This window comes from Fukomys damarensis, unplaced genomic scaffold (genome assembly GCF_012274545.1).
Source record: "Fukomys damarensis isolate Sample0158 unplaced genomic scaffold, DMR_v1.0_HiC HiC_scaffold_31, whole genome shotgun sequence".
Lineage (NCBI taxonomy): Eukaryota > Metazoa > Chordata > Mammalia > Rodentia > Bathyergidae > Fukomys > Fukomys damarensis.
In genome coordinates, this window is record NW_022900943.1 from 13,840,632 (window position 1) to 13,855,777 (window position 15,146).

Below are 15,146 nucleotides of genomic sequence, written 5' to 3' on the forward strand. Positions count from 1 at the left end.
CTGCTTCACAAACTGGATAAATGTGTGCTAGGGTTCAGGGTTTATTTGTGCCTTTTTAGGCTGGTGCTACATCATGCTTTAGAAATGCCACTGGTGTGTGTGCCCCAGGTGCTGGGGTGACAGCGAGCTAGCAGTTATAGGAGGGAGCTTTTCCAGCACCCAACACCCATTTTCCTAAAACCCTACAGAGAAAGACTCAAGCCTCAGCTTGCCAGGGGCCGGTTCCCTGACCTTTATAGTCCTCTCCCAGTGGAAGAAGAAAGGACAGTTTCCTTTCCGGTGTCCGCGCCTCACACCCTGGCTGTGCTGAGCTGCCTTCCTCTGTCTACAGGGAGGGGTCGGGTCAGGATGGTCTCACCTGGCTGGCTTCCTCCGCTGTCTCCAGAAGCCAGAGAGCTTGGCTCAGAGAGATTCTGGAGATAGAGGTGGAAACAGCACTGACTGACAAAACTTGAAGAACTCCTCGGCTTCCCAGAGGAGGCTGCTGGCAGGAATGTGATTTGGTCCAACCTCTTTGGCATTAAGCAGGAGAGTTGAAGGTGTACCTTCCCTGTATCCCAGAAATCCACTTCTCCGAAGAAACTGAAGTCAGTGATGGCTCAGATATAAGATGTTCATGGCACTGTTACTCAGTAATTGTCCCAAAGTGGAAATGACCCAGCTGTTCACCAACAGTACAAGAGATATCAGTGAGCCTCACACCGAAGTAACATCAGGAGTGACGTGCAGAAAGGCAATGACAGAACTACAACCACACACTAACTCAGAGCTGAGTCTCACAAATGGGGCTGAGAGAAAGAGTAACCTTTGTTAATGCATACACTTCAAAAACAAGTAAAATCCAACCATGGGATAAGTGTAGAGAACAACAGGGAGGAAGGACACACGGAGGACTCCTGGGCTTCTGAGGACAATGCTTTATTTCTGGGTCCAACTGTTAGGTTATACAGGTGTTTGCTATATAATTACCTAACTGCGCATATGTATTTTATAGTGTTGAGTTCAAATAACAGTGAGAGCCAAATCTTTCATCCCCTACTCTGAGGTATGCAAACTTGTGCAAAGAGCCCAGATGGCACATATTTTAGGCTTTGAAGGCTATCTGGTCTCTGTCTCAGCTACTCAACTGTGCCACCTGTGTAGCTCAAAAGCAGCCATAGAAGAGATGCAAAAAAATGGGTGTGGCTGTGTTCCAATGGAATTTTTATTTATGGATGCAAATCTGAACTTCATCTCATTTTCAGATGACATAGAAGTCTTTTTTTAAAAGTCCCCTATTTGCCAGGTAGAAAAATATCCATAAGTCACAGTCTGTACAAAACCAAAAAGGTTTCAGGCAGGATTTGGCACGTGGGCCGTAGTTTGCTGACTCTTGTCAATTGAAAGAAAATTCCCTAGCCCTTATCCCCTCGATTGCAGATAGCCTGTCTACTCGTTCTGCCACATTGGGTCCTTTCCTAGAGGACATTCATGAGTTCTATTGATTTAGTGTTTCTTTGTTCAGATCCTGAGTTCTGCTCCCTGGGATACAGGTTAATGCCTATAGCCTGGAGTACCATTGGACTTTATCTCCAGATTTAATGTTTTTAATAAAAGGAACTGGGCATAGAGAAATCTGAGAATTGGAAAATGAGCATCCATTCTTTCCAAGCTAACTAAATATTTGCTGAATCTTGGCAGGCACAGTCAACCTTATTCCTCTGAAATGCTGAGAGGTTACAAGCAATAGGAGACTTCATTTCTCTCAGGTCACATCTCTTATGAGAAGCTGGAACTGCCTCTTGTAACCTGCAGGGTGAGTCAAAGATGCCATGAAGGGCTGGGGCCATAGCTCTGGTATAGAGCATGTGCTCGGCACGAGTGAAGATCTGAGTTTTGTCCACTGAGAAGTGGTTTTAGCAGAGCCTGGCCCTGACAGTTCATCGGCCACCCTCCTGAACACCCCAACCATCCCCTGCCCCCTGGCTTTCCACAATGACCAGCTCCCTAATTCCCAAACTTACAGGCCTATTGGCCCTGCCCATGTTGCCTGTTGGCTCCTCACACTTTGAGGAGAGAACACATGGGCACAAGTGAATACCTATGTGTCTAGCTTGTTAATGAAGTTGGTAGTTTCAAAACTATGGTTATTGCTGAGTTCAGAGTCATTTGTCAAATACTACCTTGAACTAAATCCTTTTCAGCAGGTATTGGGGGTTTCATATGCTTGAGTTTGTGTGTTGTGTGCAGTTCTAGTATTAAAGCTCCAGAGAGCCTAGTATTTGGGGTAGAATAATTCAAATTTTAAAAAGAAGTTTAACCAGGAAAAAGTTAAGAACATCCTGTCCAAGCTCATCATTTCTGGAGGAGGAAATTGGAGCTCCTCATTCTTTCATTCATTTGTGCATTTATTCACATAGCCAGCCTTTATTTTATGTCTACTATGTGTAAAACACAGTTGAGTTGGCCCATCTTCACAGACCTAAAAGGAATTCCTAGAATTACTACCTGAAAATATTGCTTGGGGCTTGTTACAAAGGCACACTGTAGAACCACTCAATGTATACCACAGACCTACTAAGTTTGAATTCTTAGATGGAGGCATCTGCATTTTCAGTAAGCTCTACAGGTCAAGCTAAAATTGACCGCCTTTAATATAGTAAAGGCAAAGTGTTTCACAGGCTGTTAAGGGTAAAAAAAATTTCTCAGCAGAAGAAGAGCACCCAATTCCTGCCTGGGCAAATAGAGCAGTCACAGTTACCTGAAGAGAGAGTGGATATCTGAGCTAGTCCCAACGATGAATAAAACTTTTGAAAAATCAAAGAAGCAGAAGAAGGGAACGCAGGACACAGAATGGGACATGGGCAGAGCCAATAGGCAAGGGAAAGTCCCCCAAGCAACTGATTGGAGTGATGGAGGTGGACCCATGTCTCCACTCTGAATGTTTATTCTATACCCACTAGTGTGGAGTCACAGTCCTTTCCAGGCAGACCTGCTAAGTTCAGAGCACTGTTTCCCAACCCCACAGGGGATGATATTTTCCCAGTTATTCTCAGTTACTCTATAAAAAGGTATCCACACTATCTAAATAGTTCGGGGAGTTAGGGGTCCAAGTTGTATAATGCCTTTGTCTCAGGACCTCTCAGAGCCTTCCCTGTGCTTGAGGGTATTTTGATTCCAAGAGTGGGTGAGTCAGGGGACCCTCTTTCCAAAAAACCACCTTGTTAGTACTATGGAAACAGTTTAGTGGTTCCTTGAGAAGTTAAACATATCATTACCACATGACTCAGCAGTTCCACTCTTAATTCAGAGGAATTGAAAGCAGGGACTCAGATACAGTCATGAACCACATGATGATGGTTGATCAATGACAAGCCCTATGTCCAAGGGTGGTCCCATAAGGCTGTAATGGAGCTGAAAGACACATATCACCTTGTGACGTCTTAGCCACCACAAGATCATAGCACAATGCATTGCTTACATTTTTGTGGTGGTGCTGGTGTAAACAAAACAACTCAACTGTCTGTTGTATAAAATATAGCACATACAATTATGTACGGTACATAATGTTTCATAATATTTATGTAATTACTATTTTATCATTTTAGATTATACTTCTTATACTTATTCTTTTAATAGACTGTAGAACTCTATGCTGTGTTATGTTGGCAGCAGCCTCATACATTTTATGTTTACCGGTCTCTTACTGTATTCGGAGCCACACTGAGTGACGGAACTCTGCCATCTAGGTCTGTGTAAGCACATTCTGTGATGCTGCACCCTGACAAAATGTAACAGGCACAGTTTTTCTTAAGATGAAATTTTTCTAAAGGCAGAGTGATTATATTAGCACAGAATTGTGAATGTACTTAAAACCACTGAATTGTACAGTTAAAGATGGGGAGAATGGTAAATTATATATTGTGCATTTTTTACCACAACTTTAAAGATAATGCAGGCGGAGCACCTAATAGGATGGCTGACACCTGGTTGATACTGAAAAAATTCTGAAAGCACCTTGTTAGACCAGTGCTCCTTACAATGTTCTCTGTAAACATCACCTACTCTGGGGAGGATGGAAGTAGAGGCCAGGGAGGGTCAGCATTCACTCCTGGTGGTTGGAAATTATTGCTGCAAATGACTTCTGGTTTGCTGAAAAAGCAGAAGAGGCGGAGAAGCTGAGGAAGAGGTGGGTGGCTTGGAGGAAACTACAAGGGGCTTCTGAGCATAGCACGCTGGGCCTGCTAATGAAATCTCAGGAACTGAAGGAAAGAAAAGGAGGAAGGAAGGGGATGAGATGTCAGTGTAGCAAAAAGAAGAGGTAATAAGGGAGAATTCCAGAAGTATACTTGAAACACAACTGATCCTGATTGTGAGCAAATGCAGAGATTTGTCTGAATTTCATTGGTTCATTTAACAGTTGTGTACTGGGCCCCCTACCAAACACTATGTGCCAGTTACTATTCTAGGTGCAAACAATAAAACACAAACAGCCCTGTTTTCGTGGCATTACATTCTATTGGGCTGGCATTTCCAATTGTTTGTTCTGGTTACCTGTGAAGTATTGGAGTCTGGGGGCGCTTGGGTCCCCCAAGAAGCAGATGCTGCGAGAGAGTTGAGAGTGTCAGGGGTTGACTGACGTCATCCCTGAGAAGGGAACAGGCTAGACGGTGGAGTAGGCGCTGGATGCGCTCAGTCTGCAGTGCCAACCAAACAGACTCTTGATCTTGATGCTCCCTCACAAAGATTGCTCTCACCCAGTAGAAGATTTCCATCTTTATGGAAATAGCCAAGCTGTTGGGCATTGGAGGAACACACAGGTTGCCTCATCGTTATGTTTCCCAGTTTGCAATAAAGAACACACTGGCACACACACATAACACAACACACGCTTTTATTGAGGGAATTCAGCTTCATTCTTTCCCCTGCAGGGTCTGTCAAGCATATACACACACAGTGTCCTCCTAAGTAAGACCAGTGTACTCCTCTCTAGAACCAGTGGAGAGTTTGCATGGGGGAGCGGGTCTCTTCTTTTGGTGGCGGGTAGAGGCAGTCCACTGCTTTTCTTCCCTGTGGGAGGCATCAGGAAAAAGTGCAGGCTTTGGTTCAGATGTTTTCTGACATTTTTATGCTTGGTAGCCCAAGAAGCAAGTTAAGCTACACTGCTTTGAGACCAATTCTTCATGGCTGAAAATGGACTCAGGCATTTAAAGAAAAGGGATGGGCACAGGATGTCCTGGTGGCACCGCATTCTGGCCATGAAATCCAAGGAGTCTCTGATCATCCCAAATCAAACCTGGTAAAATAGACCAGATCTTAAATGTCTCCCCAAGGTTTAATGTTGAGTACTTGATTAGCAGCCTGTAGTGCTATCACAAACCTTCAGGAGGTAGATCTACTGATGCATGCTTCACTTCCTGGTAACCATGAGCAGAACAGCCTTGCTCCACCATGCACTCCTGGCTCAGTGTTCTGCCTTCCACCAGACCCAAGAGCATTGGAGCCAACCAACCATAGACTGAAACTTCTGAAACCATGAGTCCAAACCAATCCTTCCTCTATTAATCTGGTACTCTTGGGTGGTATCTTCACACTAATGGAAAGTTGACTAAAATACTTAGCCTTTCAAGTTGTGAAAATATACTTGTTAAGAGGGGAGCACATATTTTTATTTAACAGGTTTCTGTTAGCTTCCTTTGACATTTTAAAGTATTTAAATCTATAAGTGTGCAGGCCACCATCTGCAGAACCCTCCCCTTGGCCCTGTAAATACTATAGGCAGTCCTGAGAAAATTCTTAGAGTCAGTATCCCCAAATACCAGGAAAGAAGATGCACAGTGAGGATCATAAAGTCCGTGAAATATTAAAGTTGTCAGAGTACCAGGACTCAACAAATACCTTGATCATTTCCAGACAGCAAATGGTGTTTTGACTACATTTGTTGTAGTCTAATACTTTTTAAAACAAAACAGTGCATTGCTCTTTCTAACCCAAGTGCTTCCTGACTTGGTTATGCACCACAGCCGACAGTGAACATCTGTATACCTTGACTCCACACATTGTACCTAGAATATCCATCTGTACAGCTCAGCCTTCTGTGTGGCCCAGACATGCAGTGTGACCCATTATCCTGAAGACATGTTCTGTGGGATGCCCCTCCTTGTCCTGCAGATGTGCATGCATGTTAAGCTAAGGGCCTCTCTCAGGTCCTGTAGGGCACATCTGTGCTGCTCAGCTATGGTCACAGCTAGGTGTTCCATCATCAACTCCAAGTCATCTCCTCTCTTATCCCTACATGTACTGAATGCTCACTCCTACTTAGATGTGCAAAAGGCTAGATTCCTGTCCCCAGACAGAATTTATATCTGAGGTCAAAGACCCATGGTGGAAGAATCATTTGTGCTTTAGGCCCCAATGGCCGGCTCAGTTGCTGACAGTGCAGGTGTCTCCCCCTAATACCGCAGCATAACTGAAATACTAAGGCAGTGGCTTGTCCAAGGAACAGCCAATTAACAAGACACCGGGACATGAAATCTGGGCTCCTGTTTTTCCTCTGTATTCACTTCCTCTCTCCCTGTGCCTCCTAGAACTTGACCGTGCTGAGCTTGTATTTGAACACTCGCTCATAGTCCATGGGAGAGGCAAACCTGGACTCTTGGTCTGTTCTGCCCTTTGCTGCAGTCCTCAGGCTGCCTCCCTTGGCTCTGACCAAGTTGCACAGAGTGAGTGCTGCTGTAGCCACACAGCTGCACCAGGGGCAGGGGCAGCGTGGTGAAATATAAAGAGGCTGATCTGGAGTCCTAGAGTCCAGGCACTGGTTGGATGATGACCTTACCAAGTCACTCTTGCCTAGAGCTTGAATTCTAGAGTGAGACGGTCCCAGGATTTATTCCATCTCCACCACATCAGCAAATGATGTGACGACTCTGAACCCCAAGTGTTTTATCTGTTCACCGAAGATTACAACTGAATGACAATGTTCTCCAGGGATTCATGTTCCTGTCATATGGTGACCTCTTTATTAGTATTGGTTTCCCTTTCTCATCTGTAAAATTCAAGGAGTTGAAGTGAGTGATCAGTACTGCTCAGACAAGCAATCGTGCTGTTACTTGGCTTCCTGTCCCAACATTTTCTCTAGTATCTATAATTTCTCTCTTGGGTCATTTTCCTCCACAGCCCACCCATTTCTACTGAAAGGTTTGCTATGAGACTATTGTCACTCACCTCCCCAGGCCATGAGGGACTTTATAGCCAGAGCCATTCTGCCTGGTATTCAGGACTATTACTGATTCACCAAGATGATGGATCCAGGAAGTGACCTGTGACAAGTCAGCCTTCTGTCCCACCTGGGAAAGATTCCAGGAGAGCTCTAAAGACAGAGAGCATGGCCTTTTGAAGCATGGGAGCCACAGTGATTCTGCAGTCAGGGGAGCGTCCACTTACAAGAGACCAAACTGCACAGGATGTGCCAGGTCTTCCTCCCTTAGCCTCGTTACTCCTGGGCTCAGTCTCAGGACTAGTGCGAAGAGCAGGGTACTGGAAGATCAGAGGATGATAAAGAAAATATGCACAGCCACATCAAGAATAAGCAACAACTCTGTGTTTGCAAGTAACTTAGTTTGAGGAGAGAAAGTTATTGAAATTACACAGGATATAAATGCAATGGGACATCAGGGATGGAAATGAAAGCTCTCTTTTCCTCTGTTCTCCTCACTGCGGCATGGTACTGTTTTTCTGTCTCTGCAGACTTGCCTCCTCTACTTTTCTGACCTACATAACCGGAAAATGATGCCTGTCTTGTACTCACAGACTTAGAAACCTAAAAAGGGGAAAAGGAGTAAATCAGCCAGCTCCCTGTGTATTTAGATAAATAGACAGAAATAGACAAACATAGATATGGATATATAGCCTATCAATCTGGACTTCAATCTACAAATAAAGAGTTCTGAAGTTGCTATCTTAGCTCAGGCACCCAGCTCTGGTCTAACCAATCATCCTTAGTGCTTAGGATATTAGTTACAGTTACAACCATAATGAATGAGGCAGCTAGAGATCAGGGTCTCTGTGAGCCTGGCATATGTATGCACAGCCAGGCATAATGGCACATAGCTGAAATCTCAGCTACTTGGGAAGCTGAGACAGGAGGATCATGAGTTCGAGGTCAGCCCAGGTAATTTAGTCTAGGCTACCGGTGTGGCTCAATGTTAAAGCCTTTTGCTAGCATGTGGGACACCCTGGGTTCAATTCCCAGCATTCCAAAGGAGGGATTCTACAACCGCCAAAAACAAATTGGGCCATTCCGGAAGCCAGAATTGAGACTTTGTCAAGAGAGCCCAATAATTCCAGATTACCACACACCAATACAGTAAATGGATAATGAACCATCATCAGTGGGACCCTGTCAAGGCCAGACTCAACTGAGCTATCACTGAGTAGACCTGCTCCTGGGCCTTTATTACTGCTACCTTTTGCTGCTGCATTTACTCTGAGTTCAGACAGCTGGGAACTCATATTCATGTTTTTGCCTATGGGTTTCACCATTAAGGCCAACTGCACAGCATCACAGCCCTTGGTCTCTCCCTAACCTGTGTACATGATTGACATGCATTCTTTCTAGAAGCTGCATTCTTTCTGAAGATCCATCAGTTTAGGGAGCACAAAATGAGGGGCCGAAAACTCTTTGGGTTTAAAGGATAGGAGTGACAGATGTGGCCTTTGTGTGCAGTTTCTGCCGCCCAAAACTTTCAATAAAATCCCTTTGACTGATCATTTCTGGCTATATAACCACCCTGGCATTCCCCTCTTTTTTAGTATAAAAGAACTATTTATTAACATCTCAGGGATTGTATATGCTCTCAACAATGACCTTTTAAATTCCTACCTCCATGCCTATCACATTCAACAGGATTCCATTGAACTTTTACACTTGATCTCTGGGAAGACGGGTGTCATTCTGAATTTTACTACTGTGAGCCCAAGTTCTTGGATTAAATCACAGACAAAATTTTCTCTTTAATTGTTGTTTGTCTTTTCTGGAAATCCAAGATACTGACATGAATTGCTCCCATACTGAATTACAGCAATGTCTCAGCACCCCTGTACACAGGGATAAGGAAAGCATCCTCTCTGCACTTCAGTGAGATGTGCTAGAGATCCTGCTCAGCACAGTGGGGGCAGAAAGAAAGGCTTCCATTCCTGCTTTAGTAGATTACCACAGGCTCAGTATTTCTCTCCTCTAAATCAAATCTGTGGAAACTCAAGCAAGAGGGAAATGTGGCTTGCAAAGCAGTAAAATCTGAAACCCTGAGAAATGCTTGAGGATGTTGAAATCAGTGTTAACCAGAACAAGAGGGGAGGATGGGATAGCATAGGAGGGAGGCAACTAAGCTGTGAGAAAGGTTGATCCCAGAGGATAAGATGACAGTTAGAGACTGGCCAGCCAATGCGGGGAGCTAAACGGCTTCTCCACACCCCCAGCGCCCTGGGCCTTCACCAGAGCAGAACTGTGAGGACTGTCCAGCCCCACAGGTGCCACTGCAGCACCTCCCCCTGTGCTCTCAGGCCTCCTGGTTATGCCAATATCCAGATCCACACTGCAGAGGCACAGTCGGTCATAAAGGCCATTGTACTGAGCTCCAGAAGACAGAATGGAAGTGAACAACTGCAGTAAAGGCACATCAGACCTCCATAGTTGGTAAGTTGAAGGGCTCACCACCTTCCATCAGAACTTGGACTATCTTCAGAAGGGGCAGAGCAGCTGGAACCTGCAGTAGAGCCTTGCAGAGTTCAACCCTGCAGGAGGTCAGGGAGCTCAACTTGGGACTTGCAGCCACAATTCAGCCCGAATCTCAGGAACCTGCCGCTGGCTAGCTGACACTAATTGACTTAGCTCTGCACATTGCTGCCCATGTTATCCATTATGACAGCAGAGACATACCCTGAAGGAAACCCTCCACATTTTTTTTCTTTTCTTTTCTTCTTAAATTAATTATTCTAACATTTTATTTTTTCCCATTCTTTAAATTCTTCTTTTTTTCTTTCTTCTTCTTCCCACTCAATCTCTTACTCCCCCACATTGTTCTTCATCTCCCTTTTTGTTCCTGTTCCTGCCCTATTTGGATTTCTTCTTTCTTTTTCTTTTCTTCTCTTTTTTTCCTTTCTCGATTGTCATTAGTTTCAAAGGAAAGTAAATACAATTTATAACTTTCCTATTACTGTTAAGTTGTTCTATTATTTTCTTTGTTCTTGCACTTTGTTTTTCCCTCTGGTCTTCAATAGTTTCCTAGAGTTTGCATGATCATCCTGCATCCTCTGGCTTCACTTGAAACCTTCTCCTATCCTTCTATCTATTCCTCTCCTCCCAAATCCTTCTAATTCCCCATCCTGAAGAGTAAAGGTGCTATATTGAAGAGTTTATTCACTATAAACATATTTTGGGCTGGTCCTAGATTTTCATTTAATTCACATGGTTAAAGGTGATAAATTAATAATTACCACAAATTGTCAATTTCTATGATGTGCTTGATGCTATTGTGTTGCTGATTGTATCAATTGGGCTAAAGGGTTGTGATTGATTTAATGAGTTGTTCTTTCTGATATTATGAAAATGAGAGTATCTCTGAGTCATTAGCAACTCAAAACCTTAAAACAGCTATATCAGGAAGATCAAAGTACTAACCCAGGAATTAAACCAATGACAGCACCAACAACAAAAATAAAAATGAGAAAACACTTAAGCAAGGCACAAATACAGACTTCCAGTTTACCAATGGCAAATTCCAGTGGAAACAAGGTGGCAAAGTCTGACAATCAACCACCAGGACACCCTGAACTCATAGCACAGGAAGTAAGTAATAAAACAGATCAATCAGGCTCTAGAAAAATTCAAAACAAATAATTTCCCAGATAACAACAGAGATGGTGAGCACAATGAAAGACATGATTAGAGACTTTATAACAGAAACAGACAAAAAAAAATAGATAAATTCAGGACCATGATAGGAGCCATGGGTTGAATGCTTAGCATAGGAAGAAATGGAAACCTGAATGTCCAACAAAGAAAAGAAATGGAATCCATGAAACAAATTCAAACATATCCAGGAGATTAAAAACTCTATTGAAAGCATTTGCAGTAGAATGAATGAATGTGAAGATAAAATTTCAGATATAAAAGATAGGACTGCATGCAGTGACCATGAAAAGAGAGATCTCTTAAAAAGAGTAAGGGATCATGAGAAATTGATCCAAGCACTCCTAGATGATGCAAAGAAGAATAACATAAGGCTGATAGGAATCCATGCAGTAGCAGGAGAAAGTACAAATGACACAAAAAAAGCTGTTCACCAAATTAATGGCAGAAAACTTCCCAGAGGGGAAGAATTTGACATACAGATAAGTGAGGCATATAGGACACGAACTAGCCATGGCTACACCTAGCGATGTAATAGTCAAGATCCTAGATATCCAAAAGAAGAACAAAATACTACAAGCAGTTAGAGAAAAGGAACAAATCACATGCAAAGGAAAGCCCATCAGAATCACAGTAGAGCTTTCATCCCAAATCCTCAGGTCAAGGAGAGCCTGTTGTGAGGTATTTCAAGCCCTAAAGGAAAACAACCTCCAATGATTGAGACTGATGTATCCGGCCAGACTCTCTTTTAAAATGAATGGGGAAATAAGAAACTTCCATGACAAAGAACGCTGAGAAACTTCATGAATGCTAAATGAGCACTCCAAATAATTCTAAAGAATATCCTAGAGAAAGACAATGAAGATACTATGAGGCCCAACAGAGCAAATCAATTAGGCAAGGCAAGAAATTAAAGGGAGAGGGGGAAAATTTTACAAGAGCCAAACCCAGGACAATATCATGACAATGATAAGCCAACATATAGCAGTTATTATCATCAATGTTATAACCTCAATTCACCAATCAAAAGGAACAAGTTGGCAGAATTGATTGAGAAGCAAAATCCAACAATATGCTATATACAAGAAACCCACTTAATACACAAAGAAATTCATAGACTGAGAGTAAAAGGATGGAAAATAGCTCTCCATGTGACAGGAGTCCAGAAAAAAGCAGAGGTAGCTATCATATTTGCAGACAAAGTAAATTTCAAACCAAAGCTAATTAAGAGAGACAAAGAAGGCCAGTACATCCTTGTAAAGGGAACAATCCAAGAGGAAGAGATGAAAATCATGAATATATATGCACCAAATATTAATGACCCCAACTGTACAAAACAAATAATAAGGGACATGAAAAACAAATAAGCACTAATGTAATTGTACTGGGGGAACTAAATACCCAACTATCACAAATAGATCTTCTAGACAAAAAAATCAACAATGAAATAAATACTAGAACTGAACCAAGCTTTTGAACAAATGGACTTAATAGATATCTACAGAGTGTTCCACCCCACAAAATCAGAATATACATTCTTTTCACCTGAACATGGGTCATTCTCCAAAATAGACCACATACTAGTTCATAAAACAGGTTGAAATAAATGCAAAGGAACTGAAGTTTTCCCGTGTATATTATCAGACCATAGTGCAATTAAGCTGGAGATCAATAGCATACAAAACTGCAAGAACTTCACAAACACATGGAAACTGAACAATGCTATCTTGAATAATCAATTGTCACAGAGGAAATTAAAGAAGAAATTAGTCAGTTTTTACAAATAAATGATAATGCCATTACAACATACAGAAATCTATGGGACATAATGAAAGCAGATCTACTTGGAAAATTCATAGCAGTGAATGCCCACACTAGGAAAACAGAGAGAGCTCAAATAAACAACCAAATAAGGAATCTTAAGCTCCTAGAAAAAGAAGAGCAAGAAAAACTCAAGCTCATACAAGGGAAGAAATTATAAAGATGAGAGCAGAAATCAATGCAATGAAGACTAAGAGAATGATACAAAAAAATCAATGAATCAAAGGGCTGGTTTTTCAAAAGAATAAATAAAATCAATAAGCCCTTAGCCAACCTTAAATAGTGTATTTAAGGCCACAAAGAAAAAACATAGAGAAAGGCCAAAGAAAGCATATAGTTGAGAAATATAAAGGTAACAAAAATATATTATGACAATATTAGATAAGAATGTATTAAGTTCACCACTTAAAAGATATACATTCTCAGATTAGATTAATAAAAGAGACCTTACTGTGTAATACCAGATGAGTTCAGTGGAAATAAAAGGACCTAAGATAAATTGATTAAAAAAAACAAGAAACTATTAATTAAGGGAAAAATAAGGTAGCAATTCTAATTTTTAAAAATATAATTTAAGGAACAGAAGACTATACATATAAGTATAAGAAACTAATTTTTAAAATGTATTGATCATAAAAGTATACACACCTAACAATACAGATTAATATACTAAACAACAGCTAACAAAACTGAACAGATAAGTAGTGTTAGTTGCTGATTTTAATAGATCACTTTCAGAAATCAAAATTGATAGATAAATCAGAATAATATGTGCAAATTTATCAGATGTGTCACATAGACAAGCTTATGCTTATATGTATGAAATTATATGCCACACAAGCAGAGAATTCATTTTATTTTTGAGTTTATATTTAAGAATTTTATAAAATTTTATAAAACTAGACATTTATGAGGATATTTTATGGTTGCTTTAATCTTATGAAAACTTCACATCACATTATTTTACAATTTCTATGACTGAGAGAGGGTGAAATTGCACTTGGATTCTCTATTATTTCATCTGGAAATGACATAGTTCCAGTCTCACACCATTGTCTAAAGAAATGAATAATATCATGCTTAACTTTCAAGAGGCTGGGAAAGAGAATTATCCCATATTCGGGAAGAGCTGCAAAACTGGGCACTAGCAAGAGTAGGAGTGTCTAACAGAGGTGATTTAATGAAAAAAGAAAATCCACAAATCTAAATATGCACACAATAAATAAAGAAATCTTTAAAAATTAATTATGAATGAAAAAGCAAGTGCTATGGTTTAGATCTAAAATGGCCCTTAAAGTCTCACATATTTTGAAAGTGATTCAATTATGGAGGCAGTATAACTGGTTTGCTGTTGGAAGATGGGGTCTGGTCAGAGGACACAGGTTACCAGGGGGATGGCATAGAAGGGTTTGTCTCCCTCCTCAGTTCTTCCCTTCCCTCTCTGCTTCCTTTATACCATGGCATGAGCAGCTCTCCTCTAACATCCCTTTGACCATCCCATCTTACCTTAGAGCCATCTATCTAAGGACTGAAATATGAACCAAAGTAAACCACTCTTCCCTTAAGTTGTGAGTGTTGAGTATTAGTCTCAGTGAGAAAATGAATAAGATAGATTTTGATAACAAGAATGGACCATAGCTCTGATGCTATCTGTCCATGTGATTCAGAAGCCTTTGAAACTGGTCTATGGGAAGACTCTGGGAAGATTTGGAGATGCCAGCTGGAGAAGTAGCCCTAAAATTATATGAGGCAAGCCTGATGGGAAATTCTGGTCAGAGCTCAGAAAGTCAGAATTCTGATTAAAGGGTAGGTGGTAGTGGCTAGGCTCAGAAAGTTTCATTGGAAACAAGGACTGCATTGCTAGTTGGAATCCAGCCTTTGCATGCTATGCTTTGTCAGAATATTTGTCTACACTTTATTCATGTCCTGAAACTTTGCAGGAGGTCAAGATTAAGTGTAGTGGACTAATCAGAGAGAGAAAATTTCAAGGCACCTCAGTGTTCAAGTTGTGGCATGGATATTGTTGGGGACTTTTAGCCAGGATTACACTGAAAATCAGGAGCAAAAACCAATTTTTTTTCCAGAAAGAAAGCACCTGCAAAGAGGGAACAAAAGAGAGCTTGGTTGCTAAAAAGAATAGTATTTTTTAAAAGCCAAGTACTTGTATTTAGACAATAGGAAAAATACCTTGAGGGCATAAGTGGAATCAGCAAGACCTTGCCTTTTGCAGGATCAAAACTGCAAAAATGAAACACTTTTCTTTGAAAAGAAAGCCCCAGGATACCATGATCTAGAACACTGCATGCCTAGGGAACTTGTTACCTAAGATTCTGTTCATACTGCTCAGCCATCCAGGTACTTGAAGACCTCTGTAGCCATGATACAGGGGAGCCTAGCTCCTGCTCAAGGTGTTTGCAGATGTTGGCATCATTCATTC